This window comes from Sinohyriopsis cumingii, chromosome 2 (genome assembly GCF_028554795.1).
Source record: "Sinohyriopsis cumingii isolate HCF-2022 chromosome 2, ASM2855479v2, whole genome shotgun sequence".
Taxonomy (NCBI): Eukaryota; Metazoa; Mollusca; class Bivalvia; order Unionida; family Unionidae; genus Sinohyriopsis; species Sinohyriopsis cumingii.
The window spans coordinates 119,726,986-119,744,903 of NC_142962.1; the positions used below are offsets into that span (position 1 = coordinate 119,726,986).

The 17,918-nt window shown below is 34.4% G+C and overlaps 1 long non-coding RNA gene across 1 annotated transcript; it reads right to left on the bottom strand.

Annotated features, from left to right (window-relative positions):
* Window positions 1–1,618: 1,618 nt before the first annotated feature.
* Window positions 1,619–14,572, bottom strand: LOC149805696 (uncharacterized). The gene is made up of 3 exons (XR_016419775.1): window positions 14,455–14,572; window positions 11,803–11,919; window positions 1,619–2,444 (listed from the first exon to the last, which is right to left on the bottom strand). It is a non-coding gene; the product is annotated as an uncharacterized LOC149805696 (long non-coding RNA).
* Window positions 14,573–17,918: the final 3,346 nt, after the last annotated feature.

Below are 17,918 nucleotides of genomic sequence, written 5' to 3' on the forward strand. Positions count from 1 at the left end.
CTTTGACAAATATAGCTTCTATTTATAAAGCTGTGAATTGTATATCTTCTCAAGTGAGCGACTGTTTTTATATACAAGAAGAAAGAGACCTTTTTAATTTCGGTCAACACATTCCTTGCGCCGATTGATATAACACACGTTCTTTTGCGAGGGTACTGTAGAAACATCCCAGAACTGTCGTATAAGATAGACGTCAGAGCGTAAAGTAGTTCGAAAAAGATTGTAATGGTTCTGAGTTTCCGTATAAGGATTTTGGCTCTATACTTTGTTTATTTATTTATACATTCGAACGTTAATTTTGTGGCAAGCTTGCAGTCTAAACGCTACACACAACATTTTGATTATCACTTAATTTCGGTTCGTTAACCACTCTCATGTATTCCCCATGTTTCCAGGCATGATTACGATTGGATTTAAACTCAAACACGTTTTTAAATTTTTAATCAAGAGTTGTCATAGAGTAACATAAACTGTATGAGTAACATTGCATATCGAACGGAAATAGGTCCGTAAGTTTTATCACTGACAATTTTACATAAATCTAACCAACAGTCTTTACATTTTAAGATACCTTCATCTTAAAGGAAATAGAAAGGATGTGAGGTAAAAGAAGAAAATCGAAATGGGTTTAGATAGGGAAAGGTAAGTCACCACAGCGGTGGTAAAACTGGTATAGCCACTGTGGCAATATAAATGTTCTTTCACTAATGCATTAAAATATATTATTAAGAAATATGTTATAATTCTTTTGAGCATTTGACTTGGTGTCAAAATAACCATAGTTACTTTTTTAGACTGGCTTCTAACCAATGCAACTCACCGATACATTTGTTTCGCGACTGATGACATACAGTGCACACGTGAATTTGACAAGAGGAACATTGAAATAATCTGAACTCTTTCAATGTAATTAACTTTGTTTTAGCATTCACATACCAATAATTAAGAACGTCTATGCCATTGGACCCAATTTATGTTTGCGCTTCACTTGAATCTGTGTCAGGTCCTTTCAATATGTTCTAGAAGTCCCAAAGGAAAATTCTTAATGCGCACTTCTGCATCATCAAACCAATCATATGTACCGCTTTCAGGGTCGACAACTGGTGAACTTTGTGCCCTCTCCAGTAACCCATACTTTTCCATAACAATGAAAGTAGTCATAGTGAGGAGACAACCTGTCATGTTCAAGATGAGCTGAATCGTTGTTCCCATTCGTCGAGTTTTATACTACATTTGAAACACTGTTGCCTTCTTCTCCCAAGTTAAAAAGCTATTATAGATAAAGCTTGTTAGTTTGTTCGGCTAGAAATTTGGACCATTTGCCGACTAGTGAAATAGTCTAACATCTAGACTCGTCTATGTTTGTAGTTTCTTCAACGATTCTTTGTAAGACGGAGGTGGTTTGTTGCAACAAAAATGGACGAAATGATGATTACATTAAGAATTTGGCGGCATCCCTGTATAAAGCTTATCAAGGTCGTGCTGCATTGTTCTTGTTATTGTTCACAGCATCACTCTTGTCGCAGGCACAACCTAATTTATTTACGCTCATTTTTATGAAGGTGGGTCAATGGCACATATTTTCTGTGTCGAATTTAACTTTTTAGATGAACAAAATGATCTCTCTTTTTTTTGAACGTGCCCAGTTCGTATACTAAAGGCAGGACCGTGTTTTGATCAGGCAGTTTCACTCGTTTATAATAGACGATCTGACGTATTTGTTTCCCAAGGGTTGACTTACCATTGCGTGATCGGACAAACGTAAAATCTTGTGTGGGTCGTACGTTTTGCGAAAAGTCTTTATCTTGACCAGGCTTCTTCTAACACGTCAGGTCACCCCGTGACTCGAATCATGGTACAGAATCGGTCCTTTCAATCTGCGTTTATTACGAAGCGTCCCCTCGTAGCCGTAATATTTCGTTCTATCGCTGGCATAACTGAATAGTTTCTCATCGTAAGTCACCAAGATCAAATCTTCATGCACGATTTCAACGTGTTTGATGAGCTGAAAGTATTGACTTAGACTGAACAAGTACTGGGTATGCTCAATATCATCTTCATCACCCTTAAAACATTTCAAGACCAACTTACACTGATGCTGTGGTGGTGATAGTTGCTACTGTTGCTGTGATAGTTTGTATAGTCAGTGTCATGGAAGGATTCAAATCATGAATAGATGGTGAATATCTCTTTCTCTTGGGTTTCGCAAAAGATGTTTCACATATTCATCTTTCTTGTTTATCACCGCCAGAATGTCCTTTAACACACCAACAGCTCTGTTTTCACTCCCTTTGCTCTGTTCATCGTTTGTTCATCTCTTGTTGCTTTCTCTTTTCCTTTTGTAAAACTGCTTCTAGCTGTTCCTTCTGCATTGGTTCAGAACCATCTTATTCTGGCAGTGATGGTAGTAATGCTGGAGAAGACGGTCGTACTGTCAAATAGTCCTGCGATGATAAGAAATAAAAATTTCAAATCAAGTTTATTCTTATGAACAGATTTAATAATACTAGACACATCAGCGGTTGGTCTCATTCACTCCGGGCATAAGGACCAACTGCATGTTCACTTTAGCACAAAGTCTTTCCCTTCAAGTCAGCCATGGGATGGGTGATGTGTTGAAACTACCAGGCACATGTGACTCGTAATATATATATATATATATATATATATATATATATATATATATATATATATATATATATATATATATATATATATATATATATATATATATATATATTTGTGTGTGTGTGTGTGTGTGTGTGTGTGTGACAGGAAACAACACGCCTAGGCTGACAATATATCACACGCGTACTGATTGGTGGAGATTCTGGTTCAGTTATAATCCGTCCTACACTATAGAGGTGAGTAAGTGCACTACCCCAGCCAAATCAGACACAATAGATAAAGTTTAAATAACCCTACAAAGGCTCTTTCAATAGCTAACCATGTCTCTAAGAACATATATTCTAATGAATCGTTGCAACTATTTCTGATTCCGTTTGTATGTGATTTGCTCTATTGCTTTATCTTCCAACCAAAATCTCAAAACCATTCTACACTCCACTACATGTTATAGGTGAGAGTATGTTTAGCAAGTTTGTGTGTTAATATGCAAGTAAGTGTACGCATTGCTACCCTTTTCCCCTTGCACGCACCGTAGATCTACTGGTTTATGTGGATTATAGGGTTCTGTAGGGTTATAAGGTAGTCGGATTTAGATTTAATAATGAGAGTTGTATGTGCATTTAACCTTTTTATTCGACATGTCCCTTTACACCGAATCTTTTCAGCATAGTGATATTTTTAACATTACATTTTCCCTTTGTGGACAGAATACCTTAGTACCATACTAATGCTAAACATACAGGCTATTAAACATACACCCTTTCAAGTTATACCCGATCCGTCCCGAGAGAGAGAGAGAGAGAGAGAGAGAGAGAGAGAGAGAGATCGGTACATAATGAAGAATTTTTGCCTAGTCCATATTTACTTTTATAATAAAAAATTCTTCAAATATTTAAAACCATTAGAAGATTCGAGCCAAATTGATTTTTAGTTATGTAACGAAGGTTATGGTTTTCGAAAACAGTAACCCACTTTTGATTATGTGCCAGATATATGCAAAACTCTTAAGTGATTATACTGATAGTGATATCACCTGTGAAAGTAAATGTAGTAATTGATGCACAAATTATGTATTCTTATTGGCTAAAAAAATCAAAATATTTGCTATTAATAATATCTTTAATCTGATCATGTCAGGTACTGGGGAGTTGTTACTTGTACGAGCTAGAAAAAATCTTGATGGGATTTTATTAATATCCATACACCTCATGTTCCATACTTTAATAAAATGTCAAGACCGCTCCGGTGGCCTAAGTGGGTGGGATATAATGCTACATATCTGCAGAATGATGCCCCAGTGCTGAACATCACAAAAAGTGTCATGCCGCAGACATTGTAGCGATATGACTGGAAAATTGTTAAAGCTACGTTAAAAATAAAAATAAAAAACAACACAGAAAATGTCAAAACTAGATTGTAGGCGTATGTGTCCAAAATAAAATATTAAAATACGGATGCAAAATAAATTTATCAGAATTTAATAGGCATAAAAAGTATAGTAACTCAATTTAAGGGAACTTTGAGTTTCCACTTAGAAGAAGACTGATTTATTTTACACTATTCCTTTTTAACTTCTGCATTGTGTTCTGACATTTTTCCTTTGAGCATAGTATTAGATGCTTTATTGTTTGTATTAAATACATCCACTTATGCTTTAGACTTCAACCCCCCCCCCCCCATAAATTGTCCATTCAACAATGGTCGAAGGGAGGTAACTCAATTGTAAGCCAGTGAATTGAATCAACGTAGATGTTGTTATGGATTTAACAATATTTTTCAGCATACAATAGGCTGTACAGAACAGCATCTATATCTGATGGAGGAAAACCCCGGGAAGAGTGCCTTAAACCACTCGACCACCAGGGGCCCCTCAACGTTGATAAAATTATTTGCTATATGGTCGTTGTAAAGTGCAAGCAATATATCTCGTTTATTATAAGGTACATTTGGGGAAAGGATACGGATTGCATTTTGCGTGGAAGATTATTCTTTCCTGAAATCTCAAACACTTGTTTTCACCCATTGAGAAATATGTATGATAGCTTGTTTCCCATTTGTTCATTCCCCTACCCCCAATATCATATGGTTTTAATGATTGTTGAACTAGTTCCAATAAAAGTTTTTTTTTTATTATGTTTGGCATAAAATAATAAAAATATAAAAAAATTGCAAACAAAATTGAGTTAAAATAAATTATAATAGTATTGAAATATAGGGTCGAAACGTCTAGGCCCAAATGTCTTGGGACCGAAACGTCCATGGGTCGAAAGGTATTGTGGCTTTGATAAGCCTCATTAAACCTTCTTTATAAAAGTAGCTTGTTATTTGGATGACAAAAAGAAAGCTACTCCTAAAATGCACAAACAACCTAAGGGTATCTTGTCTGCATCTGCCTATTCCATTCAAACTGTCTTAGCAGATGCCCATTTTCTATTCCTTAGTTTATTTGTGCGCATAAAATGTGTCGTTTGATGGAAGCTATCTCACAATGGGACGTAACTCTCGCAATAACGGATTCTAAACAATGACGTAAATCATTTAGACTACAGACATTAATGGCACACTTAGTAACCCATGATAGTTCTTAAAGATCGGCCAAATGTAAACGTTCCAAAAAAGCTTGCCTTGCCCATGGCACAAAACTCGGCACACAAATCAGCTATACGATGTTACATGCAAGGAAAGTACTGTTGAAATGGGTAGAACGTTCCAGTGATCCGAATGAATACCTGCTATCGAAAGTGCACTTATGCTTAGGGAAACAAAACAGAAGAGGTTCACTGAAATTAGGGAGAGAGGAGGTAAAGAGATGAGGTCCGGTGGAATTAGGCAGCGGGATAGAAAAGTGAAGAGGTCTGATGCAATTAGGCTAATCGAAAAGAAAATACACGAGGTCTAGTGCAATTAGGCTAAGTGGAAGAAAAGAGATGAGGTCTGGTGCAAATGGCCAAGTGAAAGAAAAGAGTTGAGGTCTGGTGCAATTAGACCAATGGAAAAGAAAATATAAGAAGCCTGTTACAATTTTTCGAAGAGGAAAGAAAAGAAAACGAAGAGAATGCATAAAGTCGGCTGCTTGCTGTTGCACATAATAAAACTGGCGCCGATTCTAAATCAGTTCGTGAGCGGTTTAGCCTTGTCCGTATTCGCAAATTAAACCTAAGTCCTAATATTCAAAACCACGTTGAAAATGCATCTTAATAGTTGAGACACTTCTTTATCGAATTAAGTAGTAAAATTCAGCATCTTTTCATTTCCTATCCATCAGGTCTTCATTTAGGATTCTTAAACAGTCAATCAAAAATAAACGGTAAATAAACACAAATCCAACTTATCTATAAAAAAAAAGACCTGAAGGGTACACAATTTCTTCACCTTGTATCCGTAATGAAAACTATATTACCATCCTCTTTGACTGGACCAAATGACAGTACAGGATGTTGTTTTTACTTATGCAATTACAAATTAAACAGCTTTGCTGTTTGATGCTAGCAAATATATGGAATAAATAATTTTAAAAATGCGGATTTGTCGGGGAAAAATCATGACTGCGTATCAGCAAATATAATGTTTAGTATGTCTTATATGAAAGTATTTATGTCTTAAGCAAAATGTTAAAATGCAGGCACACTTTTTTTTTAACAGCTAAAGTGTTCCAACCATTTCGAAATGTTAAATCCGGTGAGTGTGTAATGTCCTGTATTTGGGGTTAGTATTTTGTTGTTTTGTCTGAAACTGGCAGCGACAAATTTGCACCTTTTCCGCCATGAGCCAATGGTTCGGTTAATAACAAGCATAAAAAAGCGTACATATGATTAATATTCAACAGACCACATTACATTATAAACACGATAGACACGATAAATGGCATATATTTAACTTTTATTGTCATATATTTTCATCTTGCTTGTTGCCCCCGATTCCAATAAAGCCATTTTATAAATAAGCCTTCTATCGTGTCCAATTAAAAACTGCATGACACATTAATCTGCCAAAATTTAAACCTGAGCAATAAAACATTTAATTTATTGTATTGACTGTGACATGATATTATGTTACAAGCTCCTTCTATCTGCAAACAATAATCTGCAGTGTGTTGAGTTTGAGTGTAAACAGACATGAATAAACAAAATTAAATCACACGATTGCGTGCTTTCTTAGATCATTGTTAGGTCCTGTTCTTTTCTGTGTTTTTTTTATATTGTTTTTTTAATCAAACCCAAAATTTGGGAATACATGATGCTTTACTTAGCTTCAGTTTGCGTGATAGTTGTTAATGCGCTTTAAAATAAAGACATCCTTGTCAAAAGAGAATTGCTGGGTCTTTTTTAATGATGGAGTCTAAGAGAATTGCTGCCTTTTTTAATCATTGAGTGTAAGAAAATTGCTGCCTTTTTTAATGATGCAGTGTAAGAAAATTGCTACCTTTTTTAATGATGCAGTGTAAGAGAACTGATGCCTTTTAAAATGATGGAGTGTAAGAAAAATGTTGTATATTATAACATAGAGTGTGAGAGAAATCCCGTGTCTTTTTTAATTTTGAATTGCACGAGAATTGCTGTGTCTTTTTAATCATAGGGTGTGAAGTGCTTTTTTAATCATGGCGTGTAAGAGAATTGCTGTGTCTTTAATCAAAGGGTGTGCATTGCTTTTAGAATCACGGGGTGTCAGATAACTGCTGTCTTTTTAATCATGGTGTGTAAGATAATTGCTGTGTCCTTTTTAATCATTTTGTATAAGAGAATTGCTGTGTCGTTTTATTCATGTTATCTAACAGAATTGATGTGTCTTTTTAATCATAGGGTGTTTATTACTTTTTTAATCACGTGGTGTCAGATAACTACTGTCTTTTTAATCACGGTGTGTAAGAGAATTGTTGTGTCTTTTTTAATCATGCTGTATAAGAGAATTGCTGTGTCTTTTTTAATCATTGTGTGTAAGAGACTTTCTGTGTCTTTTTAATCACAAGATGTGAATTGCTTTTTTTATATCAAGGGGTTAGAGATAACTGCTGTCTTTTTAATCATGGTGTGTAAGAAACTTGCTGTGTCTTTTTAATCATAGGGTGTGAATTGCTTTTTTAATCACGGTGTGTAAGATAACTGCTGTTTTTTAATCATGGTGTGTAAGAGAATTGCTGTGTATTTTTAATCAAAGGGTGTGAAGTGCTGTTTTTATTCATGAAGTGTACGATACTGCTGTCTTTTTAACCATGGGGTGTCAGAGAGTGTTCATTAACACGACGTGTATTTTACCTGCCAACATGACCAATTTACATGAAGTGAATCAATTTCTTGTATGTGCATGTGTCAGAGAGATAGACAGACAGACAGATAAATATTTCCGTGCCTTGACAATTAATTCCAGAGTATATTTGTATACATGTATATCTCCAGACCGGTCTTGAAATAGCTTTGAATCATTGGTTCATATTCACTTGACATGGACTATTTCATAAAATTGGTTTAAAAACACCTTTTGACGCTAAACCACGGCACAATTGTAACAATTGTCCAACAATGACCATATTATCCAGACTTCCCACTTCATTCTCTCCTAATTGAACATACACAATATCTGGTAATGGATCCAATACGGTGGGACGACTCAAAAAACTTGTAACTCTCTCATCTGATCTGCCATCCATCGTTATCAACAAATTATTTGGTTGATGACACAACACAGGCAATCCTGGAACTCGTGCGAGACGAGCAATCACACTATGTCCCACCACATGAACATGCATTCTGCAAATGGATAAACATACCCCCCCCCCACTAATTTAAGAGGACAACGTCCTCTAATGGATACATAACATGGTATGACACTAAGGTGTAATCCCACCTATATTATAATAAATTTGAAACTCTCTTGTACTATGGTACAACCAATTAAAACCAAAAATCCATTTCACTTCCTAGTTTAACAAACAAGAAACTGAAATCATCCTCACAAATGACACACGTGTTATGACACGATCAATTTAAAAACTTTAAAACAATTTCTAATCAAACAAATGTATTTAAACACCCCCATATGCTAAGGCATATACCCAAAGCCCAATACACCACATACACACATATAAACAAAATAAACACACTTATTATTTTTTTGGGTACGTTTATCTAAGGAAAACTAGAATAATTCGATCTAGATAATGCCTATATAAAACACACACACACACACACACACACACACACACACACACAAATAGAAAGAAAGAAAGGGAAATAAATAATTGACTCTGGCAAAGCCACCTCTATACTTATACATAACAGTTATAAAAAGGGAAGGGACCTGGCCCATGACATTAATATGCCACTGGGGCAATAGTACGACCCCAATCTGAAGCCAATCTATTGGAACTCAGGCCCCCGGTCCGCCCAACTAGGGGCTAGAAAGTACATAAGTTTTTGGCTTCTTATGGGACAATAAAACTCAACAATATATGACAGATAAAAAAGGAAATAAACCCTGCAAAATTCTTTTTCTGCATTATTGTTTTCAAACACAAACATATACAGACACTTTATGGGTGGACAGGGTCAACCCACACCAAACACACTTTTTAGATATAAACAGGGTGTCACTTCTAAGTCCTAACCAGCCAAATATGCTTGGATGGGGCTAAGGAGTGTCAACAATAGCAAAAGAGTAAGTACCAAGGTATCCAATCAGCTTTTACATATCCTTAAAACAACCTTGCAATAGAATAATAACCACAGGAAAGAAGATAAATATAGAAGAAACAAGTACTAATAGTAAAACAATTACAGTGTACTTACGAGCCCAAAGAGTTGAATTCGAATTTTTTAAAATTAGGCATTTTTAAAAACAAAAATGTCCTAATCGATCGCGAAATAAAAATGCCGACAAAAGCGAGTTAACCAAATATTTAGTTGCCTTTTTAGCTGCAAACGCATTTAAAATTGATATTACCCAATAATATAGTGCGTATAATTGCATTATTTGCTGGTTTGTGTATACAGACACGATGTGAGTGACAAAATATTGAATATTTGTTTAGGGAAGTTACTGTGCATCTTTTTGATACGGTAAAAAGTGGTCATTTACGGATACATGGTATAAATTTTATTTAAAGTTATTCTTTGTACAAAAAGTACTAAAAACATCAGGTCTGGAAGAGCTATTTGACAGATATGACTTAACAAAAAAAAAATTCAGGTTTCAGTGCTCTGGTACAGAGATTTTACTTATTTATAAATTAATCTACACATGTAAACGTTGCATTGATAACAGTAATCGCATATTAAAAAAACAAGACAGAATCATAAGACGCAAATACAAAGTTTGTACAAAAATACGTACGAACATATATAACACACGTCAGGAAGGAATAAATTTATACCATTTAGTTAAGATATATGCACAGTTTCAAGAACAGTAGATTAAGAAAGAAGATAACGATAAATAATATACGAGTGTGTGTTATGTTCTTTCGTTAGAACACATCCCAGAAAATTACATATATAACACATCCCAGAAAATGACGTATCTAACACGTCACAGAATATGATATATATAACACATCACAGAAAATCACATTTGCAACACATCACGGACATGCCATCGACACATATTTCAACTTAAAGAAAGGCATGCATTGGTTAAGAAATATGACATCTGAGAATGAGGATGCAAAAAGTTTAAATTGACGCGAAAGAAATAGGAATGTAAGAAGGCGAGTAATTACAATAGGTGTTAAGTGTGTAGGATTCAAGCTTGGGTGTCTCTGGGGAGTATGAATCAGTTTGCTAAATCCTTAAAATTCAAGGATTGTTCTCGGTTCAGTGTGTGTGTTGCTTCGGACTCTTTGGGACATCAGACTTGAAAGATACAAACAGTATAAAACGCCCTTGCTACGTTAAACACGGAATGCAATATTTCAAAGAATGCATTTAACCAGAAGATTTGTTACCCTATCTATCCTAAGTCAGCCAAAAGACATGTGAGAATAGCCATGAAGTATGGTCATGCATAGTTTCCTAACCCCCATTAGAGTTGTCACGGCCTCTAATCGATACCAATTCATTATATATTCTGACAATTATGGGTCATTTTCATAAGCTCACATGGTTTAAATTGTGGTCATTATGGTATGAAAGACTGGAACCTAGTTATCTTTCTGACACGACTTGGTTATAATTGTAATTTATATTTCACTGATCGTAAGTTATTTTCCTTCCTTTCCTATTATACCAATATCGATGCATTACTTTGTGCAGAGATGTGTGTAATAACAAATAAGTTATCGCAGCCTGAGTGAAATGATTCGCATTGTCATTGTCTGTACCAATTCATAGCTTTAACATTTAGCGAGGAAGAAAGAATGTGAATGAAGATTTTAAAAGCCTGCTTAGGAAATAAATTTTGTTTTTTGGACGAAAACATAAAAAAATTCCATGCAAAAACCTTTGCTAAATTGCAAGATCTTTTAATATGATTTGGTTGAATAAAATTTTACTTTCAAGCATAATAAAAAAGTAAGAAAAAGCTCACTGACCATTCCAGGAATATAGGTACATGTCTTTTTTGAGAGAATCTAGATATTTTTGTGCTAGCTAAACATACTTGGAATTAGGGCTTGTTTAAAAATTGTTTACTAGAATGTGAACTTATTTCATCAATAAAATTAATCTTTACACCTGTTTCACTCACAGGTAGAGAAATATACAGACTCTGACAGATAACTTGTGTAAAGTAATGTAGCATTGTACGTTTTGATATTTAATATCTGAACTGATGCCAATGAAAGGTGCAACGAAAGTACACCGCTTTTCAACCTATTATAATCTGTAACACGCCCTTATTTACCGAGCATGATGAATGAAATATCTAATTGAAAATTGCTAAAGGAATTCACGTATAACATTTAAAAAAATCAATCTGATATGACGACAGCTATCTGATTACCACAGAAAACGTTATCACTTATTCTGTAATTGTTTCTGAATCAACACTGTCAATAATTGTAATAACGTTTAGATTAAGCGTTGCGTGTATAGAAATGTATCGTTGACAGGATGTACAAATCATGAGAAAATAGTGCTATGGAGGACTTGAAATATCTAATATTCTCTTTGTCAATATTTAAAGTATAATTACATTTTCTCGAGGTTTATTAGAGTGCAAGACACTTTGAAATGGTATACTAACCTTGTAAATTTATCTCAGGTCATTGCATCAAAATTCATGCACTGACGACAGATGGGTTCCTCCGTAATTTGTGTAAAATCTATTGCAGAAATTCAGTTTGGTTCATGGTGAGTTTTCCTAATTAATGGAAGGGAAAATGGTCACGATGATACAATATATCGCACATATTTATTCACGTAATAATGTGCATCAATTGCAAGGTATATCGATAATTAAACATAGTATTTTATATTTTAATACATTGCTGAATGTAGTCAGGAAAGATGTCTTTCAAATCACAAGTGGTTTTGTCGCTTAGACAATGTACATGTCAGGACATTATTTATGAAAGACAGTAACCAACAACATCCCAAGAGTATATCTTAATCAAAAAATCCCCAAGGATTATATCTTAAACCAAACAACAACCCCCAAGATTATATCTTAATACAACAACCTCCAAATGTTATATCTTAATACAACAACCTCCAAATGTTATATCTTAATCCAACAACCTCCAAAGGTTATATCTTAAGCCAACAACCTCCAAAGGTTATATCTTAAGCCAAAAACTCAGTTCCCAAGATCATATCTTAAACCAAATAACAATCCTCAGGACGATATATTAAGCCAACCAACAATCCCCAAAATTACATATTATTAAACCAAAACAAAGATACCCCAAAATGTTATATTTAGCCAACAAACAACCCCCAAGATTATATTTTAAACCGAACCAACAACTTCCAATAGTATAGCTTAAACCTAATAACAACTCCCAAGATTAAACCTTAAACCATTAACCTCCAAAGATTATATCTTAATCCAACAACCCTCAAGATTATATCTTAATCCAACAACCCTCAAGATTATATCTTAATCCAACACCCCTCAAGATTATATTTTAATCCAACAACCTCCAAATATGATATCTTAAACCAAAACAACAATTCCAGATGATATCTTGAAGCAACCAACAATTCTCAAGAGTTTATCTTAAACCAATCAAAAATTTCAAATATTATATCTTAAACCATACAACATCCCACAAGAATATATCTTAAACCAACAAACATTCCCAAAGATTATATCTGAAACCAAAAATCAAATCTCAATATTACATCTTAAACCAACCAACAACCAACAACCCCAAGATTATATCTTAAACCAACAAACAACCCCCAAGATTATATCATGAATCAAACAACAACCCTAAGTTTATATCTGAAACCAACCAGCATCCATAAATTTTTCTCTTAAACAATTTTACAATCACAACGATTACCCACTATCTCAACCAACTTACCAGAACTATCTTGTAAAATATCATGAAAAATGATCTGCCCGATGACACAGTCTTAAACAAATGCGTGTTAACATAGAAAGCGCATCGTATACGTATTTCGGATGATACAAAATTGACCGCATTGGTAGGCAATGCAGTTGTGTCACTAGAGTTTTAAGTTAGACTTGGTAACTATATATCTAGGTAACATCCTATTAACTTCATCTCACATAGTTAAGAATATTGTCTACAGGTCCTCAGTCAATCAAATGTATGAGACGATGTCGTAATTAGTCCTTACACTGGACATTCAAATGCATGTACACATCGGTCCATCTCAGAATTGGAAATTGAATGAATGAAAGTAATTAAAATACACTGAGGAATAAAAACTAATGTAATTAACAAACCTTTTGCTTGTTACTGGATTTGGAAGATACATATGCAAGTAATTATATGCATTGAAAACAGCAGCAAAATAAACCAGTGAGAAAAATTATCTTGTTTACTCCGCAAAGATATCGTGACCAATGAAGTCGAATTCGTCTGCAAAGAACTTTGCCTTTGACATAACTAATTCAAGCCTCTCACTTAGATTCCTTTCATTTCACTAGTTTAAACTCTAAATCTTCTTTCTTGTTATTGTATACAAAGAAATCAATACGTCATTTTGAAAAGATTGATAGGGGCTTAAAATTTATTCATAAAAATAAATAACAATTGTAGCAAGTTGGAAAAAATACAAACTGTAAAACAAACCGTACCATTTAAAAGCCCTTCGTGTTTTTGAAAGAAGTAAATCTCTTGTGCTTAACTCAGAAAATATAAGCAAATAAATAGTCATTCATCGCGAGTAGAGCTGAAATATTTACCAAAACATCCCATTCCAATATGGCATGTATCTGCATAAAATTAGAATTATCGTCGATGTTAACAAACCTGTCATGTTATCTATTTTCGTTCAGCTTCGTTTTGGTCTACCTTCGTATTTATCTCAACCCCCACCCACCCAAACCGCAGGCGCTCTGCGTTGAACAAGATGTGAATTTGGTCATCTAAATCTGATAAATGCCAAAATGCTTATTTGGAGATCTGCATTAAAAAAAATTCGGATTCAGACTAAAAATCAAATAAATGAATACGTTTTTACCCGTTTACCTTCAAACTGAGCATTACAAAACTTTTCCTTCAGTGATGAAGACATACGATACGGAAAATATGACACTAACTCTTAATTACAAGTAGAACCAAATGCCGAAAATACCTAAATATAGATCGTATAGGAAAGCACATGCCGACTTCATCGGAATGGGAAACAATTAAGACGGATCATGTGCAGTCCATAGCTTAATTATTTCTTAATTCTAAATGATAAATAAAGTACTTACAAGTAAGTCGAACATGTTAAAAAGGTTTTCGATACCTCCTCTACGTTGATTTAAGTTATGAATGGCTAACACGCCGAAGAAAAATTTGCACGAAATCGGCTATGGGTGACTTTTGGAACCGTTAGGGTTATTCACCTTGCCCTTGTTTGGAGAAGTGGAATGGGTGGGGGTCGGTCATAAATAGTTTCTCACACTTTTGAATAAAAGACAAGAGAACCTTTGATCAGCACAATCGACTGGGGAGTCTAGTTTTAGGTGTCGTTACTTGCTGCAATAGAATATTCGAGTTTCTTTACAGTTCTTGTTGCGTGCGCAAAACTGCCTCTCGTGCAAGGGCCTGAACTGTAACGTGTAGCACGATACAATTTTATTTCGTGAAGCAAAAGCGTATAAACTTTGCTAAATGCGAATACGTATATGTTATTTGTTCATTTTCCTCTTTATCAAAAACTGGGTGGAAATACGTGATATATGTTGTAAATCAATACAGCTATGTCAGTTAAATCAAAGTACTTGTTGGTGTTGTTGTTGTGGGGTTTAACGCCATTTTTCAGCACGATAGGCTATACATGGCGGCCAGTATTAATGGTGGAGGAAGAACCCGGAAAACCCCGGAAAGAACCACCGACCCACGAGAAGCTACTGGCAAGCTTTCTCACATGCCCAAATCAAAGTACTGCGACTAGATAAATGAGAATTACAGGAATGGCTACCTTCCAATTTTTGCATATATTTATAGACTCTTGACAATCTTGTATGTACCCATCATGCTCAAAACAGTCACCAATGGAAGAACTAGCAGAACAAAATGAAAATAAGTAAATCAAATTTAAACATTATAAAAGATATGAAACAGAAACGATGCACCTATACCTCTTCAAAAGAATTCAGAACTTATTTGCATTAAGCATGTTGGATTAGGCCATGTTTTGAACTAGAATATCTTGTTGGTTAATATGTAAATAGAAAGAGTATTCATTTGACCGCATAATGTGCCGATTCTAACAATGAAAAATCTTTATTTTATTGATCAATGTTGAATCTTAAATAGACCACATTTATAAAAAAAAGTTCCCTGACAACAATACAATAAGACATTATTATTATCAATATTATTGATTTATTTATTTATTATTATTATTATTATTATTATTATTATTATTATTATTATTATCTTGTCACATCTTATTTCAATAAAAATCGGAAAATAAATTGTCAAGCCAACGGCAGTCTTTAAGATGCATGGATATGCTTCAAATGACTTAAGGCAAACTGAGATGTCTGATTACATCTGGGTCAAGGAAAACAACAAATCTCATTATAATATCTGGAGTAAGAACGTATTTCGTTACAAGCATATAATATCCCTCTTCTCAAAATAACATTTTTCGATGTAAACAGGATATATGATCACCAGAAACAGGTCGCCTGTCATGCACAGTTGGATTTGAACACTTATGACACGCTATGCATGTATATCTTTATGTATGTATGTATGTATGTATGTATGTATGTATGTATGTATGTATGTATGTCTGTCTGTCTGTCTGTATGTATGTATGTATGTATGTATGTATGTAGGTAGGTAGGTAGGTAGGTAGGTAGGTAGGTAATTAGGTAGGTAGGTAGGTACGTAAGTAAGCAGGCACCCACTCACAGACGTACGTATGCATTTGTGTACGTGTCTTTCTCCCATATATATATATATATATATATATATATATATATATATATATATATATATATATATATATATATATATATATATATAGGTATAGATAGGTTAGGGAACTGTATGTATGAATAAACCATTTAGCATACCTTGTTATATTGTTATGTTGACTAACATTTCATAAACTGTTTCTTTCATAAAGGTGTACACAGCGTCTATCTTTATTATCTTGTCCCACTGGTTTGAGAGACAAACATTAATAATCTGAGAAATAATTTTGCTCGAGATAATATAAGACTTGAAATAAATAGAAATGTATGTGCATACTCTTCTATTCGTGTCTAAAATACACTCCCTGGTCCAATAAAATCTGACATGAACCATCATATTTTTAGAAGTAGAGGTTACGACCACACACGAGCATGTCTATTTCTTAATTGTAACGGTACAGTATATAATATGCATACAAATTTAGAAATAGGTGTATTGATTTATAATGATTGATATTGGAATAATCTGAGCGATAACCCATTGTGTGCTTGTGATGACAATACATAAAATGCATATCATTATAATTTACTTGCAAATACAATGTTGGAAATTGGTTCGAAATCTAAGTCATCTGAATACAAAATCGCCCACAAGTATTTTGTTAAATTGATCATCTGATTTTACTGCGAATGTTGGTATTCTCCTATTTAACTTATTCGAAAAAGACAAGAAACAATTTATTTTAGAAACGAGTATTAAAAAAATGAATTTCTCCATTCTAGACGCGATGTTCTTCATTCCAGGATCAAAATTGTTGTGTTTACTATTTTTGTCGGATAAGTTATTTTCAAATATCTGAGACAATCATTAATTTTGTAAATTAATCTCTCTCTCTCTCTCTCTCTCTCTCTCTCTGTCTCTCTCTCTCTTTCTCTCTCTCTCTGTCCTCTCTCTCTCTCTCTCTCTCTCTCTGAGAGATCTGTCTGATATCAGTTATCGTCATCACAACCTTGAACTTCTATCTAATGTTCATTATACAGTTTCCAGGAAGAAAAAAATACAACACTTAAATTGCGTTTTTGTAAGGAATTTCCGTTGCTTTAAAATAAAATTCCTCTGTGGAAGACGTAGTTGAATAAATACTTCATGCTGACATTGTCGATCTAACGAGCAGGAATAGATGAGAAATAGATGAGAAACAGATGAGAAAATATTAGTTAAAATATTAGCTCAAATTAATTCGTCGTTTATAACTAATTGCTTATCCAGATATATAAATGGTGTTAACAGCAACAAAACGTGACAATGACGAAATATCATAGATTCTGCCAGTGGTATTATAGAGCCAACCCCACTCCCGTGATTAGGCAGAGTTTGGTAGATTGAACTGAGTATGTTTGCAAACATGATCATACCAAAAATAGTTTGAATTATCTAAAATAGTGATGTAGTCGCTAATAAACTGAGAATACAAACGTTATTAATGCACACCAATGTCTCGTTTGCTCCGCTCCAGTTTGTAGGTCGTGTATAAACTAAGGTACTATTACATGCCATGGTTTGATGTCTGAAAACTGCCACAGGCTTGAGTTAATCTCTTACGGAAGGTTACCGTAACCAGAGAGAAGACCCGCTTTTTGGATCGGCATAGGCGTTAGATCAAGCGACTTCCATCGTAAGTGTTATAGATTTTGTCCTAAGATCAGAGGAACCACGAGGGGGAAACGGGGCGTGTTCTAAATCCGTTCCCACGTGGACAGACAGCTAAAAGGACATTGTCCGCTACGTTTGATCGGATCGG